Raw genomic sequence first — 16,717 nt, 5'->3', positions numbered from 1 at the left:
TAATGGGGAACCAAGCATGAAATCCTGTCTCTGTTAAAGTCAATGGGAGTTTTGCCATTAACTTCAGTGGAGCCAGGATTTCATCCCCAGTACTCATGGCACTTCAAGGTGAGCGATAACAATATTTCACAATTGTTGATAATCTTGAGGTGTTTGCTTTTATATTAAATATATGCCAAATGGCTGCTTTGTGAAGCAGTTGATTGTAGCAGAGAGTGGTGTCATGAGAACGTCTATGCTCAAAAGGTATGTGAAAGTGCCATTGCTGTTTATCTTATCTCCCTGCTCTCTTTCTCTCTCTCTCTCTTATTTCCCTTCCTGCCTTCTACTTTATAATCACATGCAGGCATATGTGGGAAATCCCTGGTCCAGTTTACCTTTCTTAATTACCTTCTTTCGGTGCTCTTCTCTTCACTTTTGTACATTCTGTTCATTGAAACATACCTTCCTTCCTCCTCCCTGCCTTTCTCCCTCCCCACCTTGCACAACCAAAATATAATATGCATATGCACTAACTTCCATGTTAGACAAGGAGTGCTCGACTCCCCCCTCCACTCCCAGAACCTGTTTCCACCCTCCCTTCCCTTCCCTCAAGCCTCTTCCCACCTCTTCCCACCAATACATGGCATTCGCACTCCTCCTTCTTCCTGGAGCCTCTGAATGCCACAAAACAAATGTTTCACAGTGGATGGGAAGTGCTGGGAGGATGGGGGAGGAATAGAATAGTGGGGCCACCAGTGGGTGGGAGGCACTGGAAGAACTGGGGTGGAGAGGGGAGCTTGGCTTCCAGGGGTTCTAAGCACTTGCTAATGTTTCCCTTGGGTGCGTCAGCCCCAGACTACCCATGGGGTCGGCACCTATGATAGCATACGCAGACATAATGCAAGCTTGTCTCGCATTAGACTCAAACCTGGACTCCCTCTGATGCACTGGAGCAGTGAGGCAACCCAGTACAATTGGCGTAAAGGAATGGAAGACATGACTCTGGTGATCAGTTGAACCTAATATGTCTAACCTGTTTACTCTATGTAACGTGTTTAATATGTGCCCCTCATTGTCCTATCTAGCTTTAAGGCAGTGGTTCTCAGACAATGTCTGCGGACCACTAATGATGGTCGCTGCCAAAGCTCAGCCCCCACCCCTTTCATCATGCCTCTGTCTCTCTCCTAGCAGCAGAGAGCCTGCGTTGGTGCTCCAGCCTTGCCACTCATTCAAGGTTGGAGTGCCAGTGCTGGCTTCTCTCTGGGGATGGGGGAGAAAGCCCCAAGCCTATCCACCAGATCTGGCTCACAGGGAAGAAGCAGAACCAGAAGTGGCTCTGTGCACTGAAGCTCCCCCTCCCCCAGCTGGGGAACAGCAGAGCAGGGACATGCTGTCTGGAGGCTTTCCCTGCTGCTCCCATTGGCTGGAATCCAACCAACAGGAGCAGAGGGAAGCTCTGACTGGGAGTGGCACAGGGTGTGAAAGCAAGTGCCCCCTGCCCACTCCTGCCTAGCCAATGCACCCCCCTCATGCATCAACCCCCCGCCAAGACCCCACACTCCCTCTCTGCTCCTGCACCCTCACCCTTGATCAGACACCAAACCCCCTCCTTACTTTTGTATCCTCCCCCTGACAAAACACCCAAATCCCAGCCTGCTCCTGCATCCCATCTCCCACCCAGACCTCTCAGCCCCTCCTTCTGCCCAGGTCCTGCACCCCCATCCCTATCACACTCATTGGCAGCCCTATCCCGCACACTGCACCCCTCATTTTGTCCCCACCCCAGAGCCAACGGTGTCCTCAAAATCCATTAACCCTGGAAACTCAGAAGAGTAAATTTGGCCTATGGGAAGCCCTGAACCTCAGTCCTTCCTATACCTCCCCTTCACCCCATGGGGCTGGAGTGCCAGAGAAGTGAGGTGTCTCAGCTGGGGGCCACATCAGTGAGGATTGGGGGTTTTTTGGATGAGTTTTTGCTTCTCACTTGTGTGGTCTCCAATTGATTTTTTTTCTGTGGGTCAGTGGCCCTCGACCCAAAAAAGGTTCCCCACTCCTGCCATAAATAAAAAAAAATTGAACCCTTTTGTGTTGGACATAAATTAATATTTTACTTTATTTAAAATGAAATTTGAGAAACTACCATGAGAAAGTAAAAATGCTTAATCTCTTTAATCATTTAAATTTATATTTCCTTTCTTACTGGTTAAGTTAAACCATTCTCCCTAACTGCAGCACCAGCAAAATGGCTTGGGAATAATTATATAATTAACGGCAAGTTTCCATTAGTAACTGATGGTCCGCAGAAAGGTTTGCATTGAGCTAGATGGGCCACAGGCCAAAAGGTTTGAGAACTAGTGGCCTAAGATAAACAACTAGTATGGCATTGGGGGTGGGGAAGGAGGCCTGGACACTTCTCAGAGCTTTTCAGCTCTTGTTTAAAACATTGTAATTCCTTACAGCAAGGGTGGAGTGGTAATTTTCACATATAGATAGACATTGGTGTTATCCGGACCTGACTTCCTCCCACTCCAATCCTTAACAACCATGATAAAAAACTGCAGTAATATTTATTAGTACTTTAAAATTGCTTTACTCTTTATACATATTACCTTCCATCTTCAATGTGCTGGTCAAAGATTAACTTTTCCTCACAACTCTACTACAAATAGCAAGTGAGAAACTGATGTGAAAAGAGATGACATAGAGTTGATGGGAGCCTTGCATTGAGAAATCAAGAGTTTCTGCCTTTCAGCACCATTCAGTCCATTAGGCCATGATTTTTTACTCCATATCAGAACTGCATCAACATCACACCAAACTAGCTATTGTTTATTAACTGCTGTACATTTGTTAAAATAACTACAAGAGCATTTGGAGTATGAGTGTTTATGTGTCTATATAGAATATGGGAACAATGACCACAAGAGAGGTTGCAAAGTGAGAAGTATGTTCTACCAGAATTTAAAGGGTTCCCTATTGTTATACGTGAAGATGGTAATCAAGCCTTCAGGACTTTATGACTACATTCATTCTCTTATTGATACTCAGGTTATTAAATAGTATGAAGGAAATAGACAGTATCAACATCTGGCTCAGAAAAATTATGGTTGTGCACATATTCCCTCTTTGCAAATTGATTGGTTGCCTGTCATACAGCCTAGCTATTTTATTTTTTTGATCAGCAATTTATTCACCTCTATAGACAGAGACAGATGTATACTCTCCTTGGCACTTGCATATGATAGTTAAGATTTTTCATTCTCAGTGCCCGCTAGACTGAGTCACAATAAATAGGAAATTTGAGAGATCTTGGCATACTGTGGCTTGTAAAGTCCTTGTAAAAGGCTTGTACAAATATTTTTCCAAATGGAAATAGCATTGAACTTTAAGTTTAAAATGTCTAAGATAGGAAAAGGTACATAATTGCCTTTCTACTGCAGTGGGCATATTGTGAATGCCAGACAATGGAAAACCAATAAAAGAAAAGGCTTCTGAATGTATAGAATATACACGGTAAGAAACAGCTGCTTTCTTCTTGGTTTGAATTATGTATCAGCTGAAAATGAGCACAACAGTCATTACAAAATTGAGTTTAATAAAAAGACAGCCATTTTTCAGTGGCTTTTGTGAAGCGAGTTGGTGTTTGCTGTCAGATTGCTGGTGAAAGGAGATCACATCATAAAAGCCACCCAGTTATCACAGATTGACTCCCTTACTCAGGGCTGGCAACAGACATTGCTGGGCCCTGGTCTGGGTCCAAGAAGGGGTGAGGCCCTGGTGGAAAGGTCAGGGTTAGGGGCAACCAGCTCACAGTGCTGCCCAGACCACACTGTGCCTGCCCACCTCAGCCGTCAGCACTGTCGGGTTCATGCTGCATGGGATTCTGATGATGATTTAAATGGCCCTGGGCTCTGGCCACCTCACTGCTTAACACCTTTAAATCACCAGGCCACGGGGCTCCTGTTCCCTTAGCCTGCCCCCTTCCACCACCCTGCCCCCCCACACATTGGCGGCAGCCCTGCCATTGCTAGCAATCTCAGTGGGGAGGCGGGATTGAGATATATGTGAAAGAGATTCTTATGTTTCTCTAATTTACCTTGTAGTGAGCTGCCCCACTCTAGCAAGGGAAGGATTAAAAGCAGGCCAGAAAGAACCTGCTCAAACCCAGCCAATCAGGGAGATGCTCATAGGGAGCCAGTCAAAGGATGGCTTGCTAGGGGAAGCCCTGATATAAGAAGCTACTCATCAGAGCAGAGGGCAGCTGGGTGCTGACTAGCAAGGATGCAGAACTGGCTCCCAGGGAGGAAGCACCTTGGACAGAGCAATGCTGGGCAGGCCTTGGAGAGCAGGAGAGAAGCTCTTGCTTGATACCTGATGGGCTATAGGTCTTGTTAAAAGGGCTAAGAAAGTGCAAGGCTCATGGGGAAGTGGGAGCAGTCAAAGGGAATGAAGAAGGCAGGGACAAGACTGCCACCAGAGGGTCCCTGGATCGGGACCCAGAATAGTGGGCAGGCCTAACGTTCCCCCTCCCACCCCACACCCTACGTAGCTACCACAGAGCATACCCTACATAGACTGCTGCTTGCCCTGAGGCAAGAGGCTAGACTTTGGGGCTGCAGTTGGGCATGGTGACAGGTGTATCAAGTGAGAACTGCTGACACCCCTGGCAGGGGATGAGAATGGAGTTGTGGGCACTGCCAGAGATCAGTGTCCTCAAGAGGATATTGTGGTCCAGCTAGAGGGTGGAGATAGTGTAGCAGAGTGCTGATGAGTGAGACCCTGGCCAGAAGGTGACACAATGCAATAAGCAGAGCTAATTCCCAGTGTGAACAGTAGAAGACACCCTGGCGGTGAGCTGACCCCATTGCATTCTCGTTGTGATGGATATGGAGGAGCTCGTAATCACTTATGTATACTGTATTTCAACCTGATTATTGGAAAGCTTACAGTGTGAACATATTGGGTAACTTTAAAAACAAGCAGAAGGGAAGAATATGCTCAGATATAGGGATGTTAAATATCGATTAATTTACAAGTCAAGTAGTCGATGGAATTTCCATTGACTACTCGACTAGTCGATAGGCACTTCAGCATTCCTCCTTTGAAAGGGTCTCTTGTGCATTTCAAAGCAGAAGCGCCCACGTGGAGCCCAGAGTCAGTGGGACTACCTGCTGGCCCCGGGCTGCATGCGGCGTGCCAGCTTTGAAATGTACAAGAGTCCCCAGCTCTGCTGATTCCAGCTTTGAAATGCCACATGGATTTCCATGGAACCTGGGGTTAGCTGGGGAGTCCTCAGCTGACCCCAGGCTCAGAGTGGCATTTTCACAGAACCTGGGATCAGCTGGGGACTTTGAAATGCCGCACGGAGCCTAGGATCAGCTGGGGATCCCGGGTTCCATGCAGCGCTACGACTCCCCAGCTGACTCCAGGTTCTGACTCCCCAGCTGACTCTGGTTCAAAAATAATTTTGAAATAACGGATGGATTATTCCAACTTCTGTAAACCTCATTCTATAAAGAATAACGCCTATTCCAAAATAGCTATTTTGAAATAAAGTGTGTGTAGATGCTCCACTTCTGCTATTTCAAAATAGCCCCTCATGAGGGCCAGTCTACGTTATTCCTCCTAAAATTGAGATAGCATGTCTACATTAGGGAAGCCTGCCTCAGGCTAATTTTGAGGCTTCCCTGCAGTATTGATATGCTATTTCGAAATAAGCTATTTCGGAGTATTTCTTCCAGAATAGCTTATTCCAAAATAACTGTGCAGTGTAGATGTAGCCAAAGTGCATGAGAAGTACAAAATTCCAGTCCAGAATAGGTGAAGGGAAGGCACAAGGCCTGACACTTGAAAGAGAGCACTCAGAAAGACCACAAAGAGGGAAAAGTGCAGCTAGTTCTGAGACATCTGTCACCTGGATAGATTTTATCAATATCCCAGGCTGTCAGCCTAACTCCTTTTCTGAACAAAATACATCCCCACACACATGCAAACAGTGACAAACTAAGTCAAACTAAGTTAAATAGCTACAGGGTAATGGAGTGCCTTTGCTATGAAGATGCTTTTACCAGAGCTAAATGAGTAGCAGATAAAATTTCCCATGAATATTCATTCAGATTCAAAAGTGGTGTTTAATCCAACAATGTCTGTGACAACTTTCACATTCACTTTTTGTTAATCTTTGAGCACCAAACTTTATTAGCACAAATACTAAGCAATTTAAAAACTTAAATACTTGAATAGACTCTGGAATTAAGTTAGATTGTATATTCATTTATAAACTTAATAATTCACAGTTTGCACAGTCTCACCTAATCACGTACATCATCCAAAGACAACAGTGCCACATGATGTATGTAATTAACATGCACTACACAAATTGAAAATATTCACAACAATTTGTAGTGATCTGCAGACCAGTGATTATTTGTTGAAGAAAGTAAATAAAAAATCGCCCAACTAATAAAAATTTGACAATTTCAGGATCTGTTGAAAACAATTTGTGAAGAGAAATAAAATCATATTTTTTTACAAATTACTTACTCATCCCCAATTCTGAGCTAGGGTTTGATTGGCAGTTCTTTGTGCAATGTTTGCCTGTTCATCTGTTCATAGAGGATTTTTCTGTAATGCCCTAATAAATAGGCTTTTAAATTACACATATTAATTCATCAGAATAATGGCTGCTAGTACTATAGGTTGAACCTCTCTCGTCCAGGACTCTCTGGTTGGCAACATTCGTGGTCCAGCAGGACCCATGGATGTTGCTGGACCAGAGAGCCCCAGCTGGAGAGGTTGCCAGTGGCTGGGTACAGTTGGTCCAGCAGGCTGGCAACCTGCAGGGAGCCTGGCCAGCAGCCCAGCAGCTATGGGGTCAGAGGCCTGGAATGGAAGTCCTAACCAGCAGGCCCAGAGCAGAGTCCCCCGGGGTAGGGAGTTGCACTGGCAGCTGAGCCCCACTGGCAGCTCACAGGGCCAGTGGCCATAAGTGGGACCCAGCCAGAGTGCTGACAGCCAGAGCAGAGCCCCCACAGGAAGTAGGCAGCCCAGAGGGGTGGTAGGTGGGGTTGGAGCCTCGCCAGTGCACTGGGAACAGCTGCACTGGCTAGAGCTGGTTGACCAGGAGGGGCGCTCCGGAGGCCTGACCTCCCCAGTCTGGCAAACTCCCTTGTTTGGGAGTGCTCAGGTCCCAAGATTGCTGAACCAGGGAAGTCCAACCTGTGCAGCAAACTTTTTTTCTAAGGCAAACTTACTACTACGAGCTGTGCTGGAAACCATCATTTTAACACATCATTTTAAGTACATCACAGGGAATTCCAGACAACCTGGTTTTAATAAATCCCTGTTGAATCACTTTAATTTCTTTTAACACTTTGGTGTAATGCAGAAGAGAGATAGGATATCCTTCTTTGAAATACTAGTGTATTTTGCCTTAGTGTTTAGAGTTGGGAAATAAAACTCAGTACCATGCAAATGTCTACAATGTGAATTACAAGGGAACATGCTGGTAATGTCACTTTTTTGTACATGGAAAATGAAAAGCGAATGACTGGCTCAGTTGTTCAGAAACCAAGACCCCCACTCAGTGATCCTTCACACTGCCCTTCTGTTCTGCGCCACAGATGGTAAGCTGCAGAAATAGAGGAGACAGGATCTTAAATTCTTCACTGAGATCTCCACTTCACCTGTTGGCTAAGGACCCAGATGAAGGCATAGTCCTGGCTCTTCTAAACTAGTGGTTTTCAAACTTTTTTTCTCATGACCCAGTGGAAGAAAATTGTTGATGCCTGCAACCCAATAAAATTTGATTGAAGTGTGGGCTCTAGGGTAGATCTGAGGATAATAACTTCAGCATTGGGGGTGGGTCAGGTTTGGGTCAGAGGCACTTACCTTGAATGACTCCTAGTCAGGAATGCAGTGGGGGTGCTAAGGTTGGCTTCCTGTCTGTGCATACTGCACCCCAGAAGCAGCAGGTTCTAGCCAATGAGAATGCGGAGCTAGTGCTCAGGGCGGGAGCAGTGTATGGAGCCCTGTGTGCTCGTCTGCCCCCTGCACTCACCTAGGAGCTGGACCTGCTGCTGGCCGCTTCTGGGGCTGCTTCTGCAATGCCAGGACAGGCAGGTAACCTGCCTTAGCACCCCCAATGATCACTCTGCAGCAACAAGACCCAGTGCCTGACATTGTGCAATCCAGTACTGGGTTGCGACCTGTAATTTGAAAACCACCGTTTTAAACAAACACTCAGATGGCACATCTCCCTAGTATGCTATTCTCTCACATAGTGCCATACCCAATTCATGCTGAATTCAAAGGGAGTCTTTCAGTTGACTTCAATCAGACATTTAATATAAATGTAGGGCTCTGCACTACAGTATGTTGTCTGGGAACAGCAGAACTCTCCATGATGCAGGTGGCAGAATCTTATCTTGTTTTTGGAAGGGCTCTGTGCCTGATGTACAAGGGCAGAGAGTACTTTTTGAGATCCTGAAGGGAATGATGTTCCTTGACATGTTCTTCAGCTTCAGTCTTAAACAGCTTTTTTAGCTAGACAGAAACAGATGTACATCTTGCCCTTTATTCCCACTTCAAATGCTAAAGGTGTCTATATCATTTCTTATATCTTGTATCATTTTGTCAAATGACCACCCTTCATACTTCTGGAGGAGCAGTCAGCATTGTGCAGGATTTGGCCCAAAGTGGGGAGTTGAACTTCTAGGATTGGAAACTACTCGTAATGAGCGGAAATAATAGGAGGAGAGCAGAAAGAATAATTTCTTTGCAATTGATTTTGGATATGCACAGATTGTTAAACTGGTATAAATTAGCATTTCTTCACTGAAGTCAATGGAATGACACTGATTTACATCAGCTGAGGATCTGGTCTGTAATATACAGTCAGATGGTAAAATAACTGGGGCTATGTCTAGACTGCAAGCCTCTTTCAAAAAAGAGCGTCTAGACTGCAAGCGGAACTCTCGAAAAAGCAAGCCGCTTTTTCGAAAGAAAGCAGCGAGTGAGTCTGGATGCTCTCTTTCTAAAAAGCCCTGTTGGCATTCAAGAACACCTTTTTTCGAAAGAGCACTTTCAAAAAAAGGCGTTCTTCCTCGTGAAATGAGGTTTACCGCCGTCGAAAGAAAAGCCGCGTTCTTTCGATTTAATTTCAAAAGAACGCGGCTGCAGTCTAGACGCAGGTGAAGTTTTTTCGAAAAAAGGCTACTTTTTTTGAAAAAACCCCTGAGTCTGGACACAGCCTGGGAGGTGGAAAGTTATGATTTAGAATAATTGGACCGAAAAGTAGAACGGTTACTTTCTTCATGGCTTTTACTGCAACACAATAGATAGAAATGTAAGGTTACTGGGCTATATCTTGCCATGTGATTTTAGATAGAACTCCCCACTTAAAGGTCAGACACAACATGAAACAATATGGGGCCTGGGCAATATACTCTCTGATCACCCACATAAGGTGAAATCCTTGCCCCAGTAAAATCAATGGACATTTTCTTGCTGACTTCAATGGAACCAGGATTTCACTTTGAAAGTGTTGTTTAAATCCAAGCTGCATTATGTTTAGAGCAGTTTCCTTTGATGAATTTACTGTGACTGTCCCTTATGTAAGTAGAGCTCTGTAAGATTCTGAACTGGATTGACATTTCCCCATTATTTATGGGTCTTTGTTGCCCAAGTTCCCACCTCAGAACCTAGTAAGTCATAGTGCTCTATAGTACCTCTATTTCTAGGGATTTTTCAGACATATCTTTATTAGGTTCTCTAATGCCTTTGCTGGCTCCTTTGGAATTTTGGATGGAGCCCATTTCTCCCTGATAACTTACCAGCCTTCAAAAACTTTAATTTTTATATTGTTTTTTTCTGGAATGACTTTCATTTTTCCTCTTGGGAAATTTCTTTTGCTCTCATCAGTTCTCATTTTTCCCTTGAGAAAAAAAGAGTCAAAACATGCATTTCACATTTCCCCTTGCAATGTCTACCTCTGCCACAGAATCCTCTTTCAAATGCCTGTCCCTGTACCATGTCTGTTCAGTGTGTGCTCCTCTGATGCAACCTGAAGCTTTAAGGGAAAAGTAAGATTGGTGCAGACTCTTCTGTTTGAAATGAAACAAGGATTCTACTGTACTTCAGGGGGAAAATTCAGCCATTGAGGAGTGGTTCATGATTATCTTAGTCCATAGTTGGCTATCGGCTTTAGTTTCATATGCTCACCGAACCTACATAATTAAGACTAGTGGAGTCAGATTTTTTTCAATCCATAATTAATTGGCTGATTCTATCTTGGCTGGTGCTTTGAATTTCTTTTAAATACAGTGCTATCAAAGAAAATGTTTGCTATTTTAAAACATAGCGTATAACTCTAAACCCACACATCATAAGAAACATGAATGTAAAAAGGAGTTATAGATACCATGAGTCACATCCTTACCTGGTATAAATCTGCACTCCTCCATTAATGGAGTGACATTAATTTACACCATCTACCTACAGATTTGTTCTTAGTTGGAAGGCAGATAAACACCCTTTTTATAATTTTTTTAAAGTCAGGAGCTGACATGAACATACTTGTCTAACATGAGGGAATGTGCAAGTATTTAAAAAGAGAGAGAGAGAAACAGAGAGTAGATGTGTTCCAGCTTTACTTCCAGACTTGACCGATTACTTGCCTCATTAGCTTGTAATCTGCAAACAACATAGCAGGCCCTTTGTAGGATTAAATACTTGGGTGCATACATATATTTCCAAAGATTCAGGATCATGTGGTTTACCCATACGGATCTCATTCCATGGGAAGATTCAGGAAACCTGTTTGGCCTGTGTGATAGATATTAGCAGAAGAGATTCATGAACTTTGTTTTCCTGGGTCTGGAATGACTTATTTGGATGTTCAGGTTCAATTAATTTGTACCTCCCAGGAGAGCTCTAGATATCTGGCAATTCTAGCTTAGCATTTCTAGCAAACTCCCTCCCCCTAGGAAGATCTGGAACCACCTGCTATGTCTGGTGGGTTGATGGCCCATTACTGTCTTCCTGCTTCTTCTTCATGAGGCCAGTTCCCCTGTTCCCTAAATCTTTATTCCCATTCCCCCAAGAAGGGGGTGTGAGAAATGACTAGTAAAAGCTGCTGCTTCCTATAAATCCTTGAAGGGGAATCTTAATGGAAAGGCATACTTTTTAATGAAGTGGATACAGGCAAATTCTCATACTGCAAGCCATCTCCTACATTAAGACAGTAAGAAGAAGTTAGGTAGCACCTCAATAGCCTGAGCCCAGTAACTGCGGAAGCAATGAGGACTCCTTGGACACTGCATACTAAGATTTCTGGAGTATTTCTCTTAATTCTTCATTGCAAGTGAATCCACAGATGTTTTTAACTACTAAACTCAAGGTCTGAGGCCATATCTTTCCATAACTCAGAGAAACAGCTAACTGGAAGCAAGAGTGATTCTTCTATCTCACTACACAATGAGATGGAGCAATGGGCCCCCATCCTATCTCAGCAACCTGTAAAAGAGTAGAGGGCTGCAATAGACCCATTCCAGGAGTTTCCTTAAAGACCCTGGTGAAGGGAACTTTTCCATTTACTCTTCTCTCTCTGTACCTTCATTATGTGGGTATTGTATAGTTTTGCTCTTTATACAATAATAATATAAAGAACCATGTGGGCACAGTTGCTCCTAAATAACTGTTTACTCATACTTACAAACAAGCTGATCCTGCTGCTTTGGCTGGATTTTGATGGCTTCTCAGAAAAAAACACACCATGTTCAACTTACTAGAGGGTTTGCAAACTGTAAACTATCCTATTCCTGTGAACTAATCTGTGGGAAGAAGCCAATTAGCTTCAAGAGAAAGGAGAAAAGCAGGGGTGGATCCAGGGATACTGCTGTTGTGATTAAACCTGCAAATACCTGTAGTCACACAATTCAAAGCAATGACTGACTGAAAGTTTTGCCATCCTACAGAGCTGCCTTTAGTGCATGTACAATAGATATAGCCATGTAAGGAAGAAGGGTTTCAGGCCACTACACCTCCCCTGAAGATATCCATTGTGTTTTGTCATGAGAGGTAGTTCATCTAGGTTTGGCAGCTTCCCATCTATGCAAACAATCTCAGCCACACTTTACAGAGCTTTCCTGAGCATAGTATGGGCTGAGGTGATGTGACTGTTTCACAGAACTCTTTGGAGTATAATAGCAACAAGATGCATGTATTAGAATAGATTCTGTGGTGCCTAGGGAATTTCAGTGCCACACTGTTATAGCTATGAATAGCTAAATATACATTTCCTAATATATGACTTCATTGACCCAGCAGCAAGATACCATCTTGTCCTTTGTGTTCAAGCAAGATGTCATTTTCTTCATTCTCATGAAACAGGCAGCACTGCCTCTGTTCCAAAATAAAATAGAACAGAGGATTCTGTCTGTCTACTGCTGCCCCTCTCTGTTTATAGAGATAAACTTCTGATAATGGGCGAGCAGGAAGTTGTACTGTTTCAGGGAAACTGAAGGCTACTTTTTTGTATCAGGGTTTAGCTCATACTAGGGTGCAATGTTTTGTAATATAATTTGAAAAGATTATTTTTGAGTACGAAATGTACTTTCTATGGAATGACACACTGGGTTTCTTTTCTTCCTCATGAATGTTGGGTAACTGGGAAACAAATTTATGTCAACACTAATTTTTGTTTGTTTTACTCATTATAAAGTCTAAGCAAACATTCTCTCTCTCTCTCTCTCTCTCTCTCTAATAAATTAATAATGTAAAAAACCCTATGTCAAGCAGAACTTTTATCATAAAAAGGGAGAAGTGTCAAAGATTCCAAGAAACTCACTGAGGTCTTTCCTATTGTTACTGAATATATGTGAAAGGTGCTTAGAATATATGTGAAAGGTGCTTGGATGCCACGGTGAATATAAAATCTCAGGATGGAAACTTAGATGTCAGGAATGAATGGACAAAGTGATTCAATGAGGGGAAAGCCCTAAGTTGAGTCAAAAAATTTTTACTGTTTAAAAAGTTGGTTGATGTATCTATTTTGCATTTTTATATTCACTTTCATACCCTTTGTACTTTCTACTGCTGGCTGGAATCCAAAAAGCCAGAGTAACTATAGAAAAGCTGTTCTCACCACAGGGAAATAATATATTATGCTAATTCCAACAAAGAAAATTTTTTAAACTGCCAATATATTCTTCAAGAGAGAAATGAACTGTGGAACATTCTTGCCAGATTTCTAACCCAATTCTGTATGCCCAAGGGGCTTGGGTCAGACTCAGATAAGCATCCAAAATGTTGGATGTTCATCCAAACCTTACTTCTTAACCTTCAAGGTTCACTCCTACCTAATTATAATGGAGTTAGTGGTAGCAGGATATGAACGTATATCATTTAAATTAGAAATTGGCAGCCTCTACTAATTTCACAGCTAGAGTCCTTAACCAAATATCAACTCTCTTAACTAAAACAAAATAAAATAATGCCTTTACTTGGGCTGCAGCCATACCAAATTGTGCTGTGATCCTGTGAGATCATAGGAGTGGGCCAAGACAATATTTGGATGGGAGACCTCCAGGGAAAATATCGATACTACAGGAAACGGCATTGGTAACTCAGTAGGTGGCACACTTTCCTCTGAGTGAATACTAAATAAGCATAAAATTTAGGTGGTTTAGATATAAAGTTCCTACGTGCCTTCTGATGGACTAATGTGTTAATCCTATGTCCTGGCCAAGTTCTAACATAAGTAATTACATTCTGACTCTCTACATTTCCCCTGTATTTCCAACTGGAAATGGCAGGCCTCACTTCCTGCCCAATCACTTTGCTACAGACTGGTAAGCAGTTGCCGTGCTACACCTCAGAGCTTCTCACTGGTAAAGGATATGGTCTCTATGTGTAGCTTGTAAGATGTGTTGGGATCCTTCTAGGTAAAATAAATGGAAGATCATCATATTCATTCATTGCTTAATAAAATGGCCTGCTTTAACTTGCCCTTCCTCCTGCCCTCCTGTTAACACTCTTCACATCCAGTCAGTTAGTGGTCATTTATCCCAGTTTTAGATTTAGATATTTACATTCCTGTGAACTTTGCAAATTCTTCATGCTGCCTGTAATCAATGTTGGGTACCATTGTCTGTATGATGGGGAACACCCTCCCTGAATTTGTCTATGAGTCTAGTTCCCTCTTTCTGCTGCTGTCCCGACTAACTTTTACAGTGACATCTATATCACATCAACAATCAACTAACAGTCAGTGGATGAAGGGCTAACTGGAGGGAGCTGGTATTTACATAGGTTCTCTTATGATCTTTTGGGCAAGGAGCTATGTTCTACTTCATGTTTAGTCAGCACCTAGGACATAGGATGCTCTACAATAATACGGAAGATAAATCATAACATTGTAAGCAGAGATCTCCATGGAGATAAATGCTTAAAGATTATACAATGTGGCTTTTGCTGATGCAAATTCAGATGAGGAGCTTGATTTCCCAGTGTACCTTTACATCAGTGTAAAGTGGGTGTGAAATGATACTATTCTGATTTGGGTGTATTTTACAACTACTTTGTTTAGGCATAAATTGCAAGGAAATAAATATTGAAATCTGTGATCCTACCTATGTGGCTTCCATCAATGTAATATTTCAGCATCTCAATGTATTTATTCTCACAAAATGTTGTGAAGCACAGAAATGCTGTTAATCCCATTTTACAGAAGGGGAACTGGGGCACAGAGAGGCCAGGTCTACACACAGTTTTTGAAAAAGTGTAATTAGTTCTCTTAGGGGTATTTTTTTTTTTACCCCTGGTTGTAATAGTACAAGCTCTACTGTGTTTTCATCAGTGAAAAGGTGCTTCATATCAGTAGTATTTATTCCTTTTCAGAAATAAGATACACTGGTAATAAGTACCTTTATACCAGTATAACTGCATCCAAATGTAAAGTACGACTTTAACTATATAAGTATAGCTAAAGATATGGAATGACTTTCATGTATAGGGCAGCCCTACGTGACCTGCCAAGGTCACACAGAAAGTCTGGGTTATGGAACCTGTTTTTTCTAAGTACCAGTTTAGAAAAACTATGGACTTATCATCCTTTCTTTCTTCAAGTAGTAGGTTAGTGTGAGTCCAAAAGACTCTGAGGGTACGTCTACACTAGCTCGTTAATTCAAGGTAGGTAGGCAAATCAGGGAACCAGAGTTGCAAATGAAGCCTGGGATTTAAATATCCCGGGCTTTATTTGCATGTTCCCGTCCGGCCGCCATTTTTAAATCCCCCTTAGTCCGAACGAATTGCCCGCAGCTGCATGCGGCAGTTTAAAGTTAATCCGAACTAAATCCTTAGTTCGGATTAACTGTTACTCCTCACTTTTGAAAAGCAAATATATTAGATAACTATAATTTATTCTGTATTATTATTATTATCAATTTCCTATCAAACCCGCTTTTTTTTTGGCTAACTGCCTATCATGTCCATGTAAAATGAGCAATAGATTGTATATTGCTCTTACTTCCTTTCCCAAGCTGAAAGTGGGGAGTGCCCCATCATAAATAAGTTACTCCATGATCACTCAGGATTTGAGCTTGGATAGACTGTAATATTCAGATACAATTTTGTTTTTAAATGTATATTCACATCAGAAAGGAGAATGTGTATGTGTCAAAAAGGCAATGTTAAGAGTTAAATATGATAGTTCAGTGAGAAAGTTGCCAATCTCTTTCCTGTCTCCCGAGGTGAACTATAAGCATTTGGGCAACCTGCAGAGTGGAAACCTTTTAGTGGGGTCACTGCCAGTCTGTTCAGTAATTATTGCTGTAAACATCTTTGCTGAGAGGCCCAGGCCACAGATATGTGTGATACTTAGAAGGAACAGGAGGAGACTGTTAATCTCCTGATGCCTACAAAGAGGGTTCTTGCAGATCACAGCTGAATTTAGTGTTGATATATATAGTAGAACCTAGAACTGCAGTAGAATTCATGTTAAACCATGTGGGAATATATGATGGACTTATTTAGTACAGGGGAAAAACTAAAAATCATAAAGTGTATGGTTGTTGAAAACTGCAAGAAGAACAAATGCTTTCCATCTCAAACACATTGTGTTCTTCGATCTTTTGAAAACTTCCATCTAAACATTACAACATACCATATTTTACTATGATTTCTGCTTTGGGCTTCAATCACCAAAGTTGTAACTTCATTTAGAACAAAACAAGAAGTGGCATATAGTTAAACCTGCCCTTCCTTCTTGCTGGCATTTGCTTTAAGTTCTTGAAAGATCATAAAACAGGGAAATAAAAAAAGTCATCGATGTATAGTTTTGTTAACTTTATCTTCTGAACATTAAACATTATGTGTCAAATTTCTTATGGTACATAAAATATTTTGCCTTGCTGTATCATGTATACAGGACTTCAAAAAGTAAATGAGACAGCTCAGTAAATGTAATGGATGTGTAACAACACTCCTTTAGATCTCTTGTATTTAGCATAGCATCTTTTAGTTCCTAGAGGTGCTTTTAACATGATATCTATAGCTATTTATGCAGTCATTTATTTTTTGCATGGTGATAGAAAATATGAGCTAATTACAAAGTAAAGTCTGTCTTGCTACAGATTGCTTGATCCTCCAAGATTTTGTTTAGATTTAACTGACTCTTTTTAAAAATGTATTTTCCCAGATATATAAATCCTAACAAATTAGCTTTCAAAACACTGTG

General features: G+C 42.1%; 1 protein-coding gene across 5 annotated transcripts in view; it reads left to right on the top strand.

The window, feature by feature from the left end:
• Positions 1-16,717, top strand: part of MECOM (MDS1 and EVI1 complex locus) — a 508,313-nt gene that overhangs the window by 399,919 nt on the left and 91,677 nt on the right. The gene's annotated exons all lie outside the window — the stretch shown is intronic.

The sequence above is a fragment of the Pelodiscus sinensis genome, chromosome 10 (assembly GCF_049634645.1).
Source record: "Pelodiscus sinensis isolate JC-2024 chromosome 10, ASM4963464v1, whole genome shotgun sequence".
Lineage (NCBI taxonomy): Eukaryota > Metazoa > Chordata > Testudines > Trionychidae > Pelodiscus > Pelodiscus sinensis.
The sequence above is the reverse complement of the archived record's forward strand: the minus strand, read 5'-3'. Positions and strand labels throughout refer to the sequence as shown.